Below are 455 nucleotides of genomic sequence, written 5' to 3' on the forward strand. Positions count from 1 at the left end.
TCTATGTGAGGGTATGTTTTATGTGTGCCTAGGAAAAGAAGGTATGGTCTATTTCATTACGGTCCAGAACACACTGCAGAAATAACTCAGTTTGAGACCGCTTTAACTACCTTGGCTCAGTGCTAGGGAATCCTGGGAATTGCAGTGTGTTGTGGCACCGGAGCTCTTTCTGACCGGCTAAATGTCTCACAGAGCTACAGTTCCCAGGATCCCATGGCATTGAACCTGGGCAGTTAAAGCGGTGCCAAACCGGGTTATTTCGGCAGTGCAGATGCAGCCCTGGTGTGCTTTCAACTTGTTTCCGACTTAAATGGCGGACCCACACTCTCTCAGCCTCAGAGGATGGCAAAAACAAAACAAAACACCAAAACCCAAACAAAACCCCTTTGAAGAAATTTGAAAAGAAAAAGCCATGATATTGGAACCTATTATGAGTTTTTCTTGTCAGGTTTTTC

Source organism: Sceloporus undulatus, chromosome 1, assembly GCF_019175285.1.
Source record: "Sceloporus undulatus isolate JIND9_A2432 ecotype Alabama chromosome 1, SceUnd_v1.1, whole genome shotgun sequence".
Classification (NCBI taxonomy): domain Eukaryota; kingdom Metazoa; phylum Chordata; class Lepidosauria; order Squamata; family Phrynosomatidae; genus Sceloporus; species Sceloporus undulatus.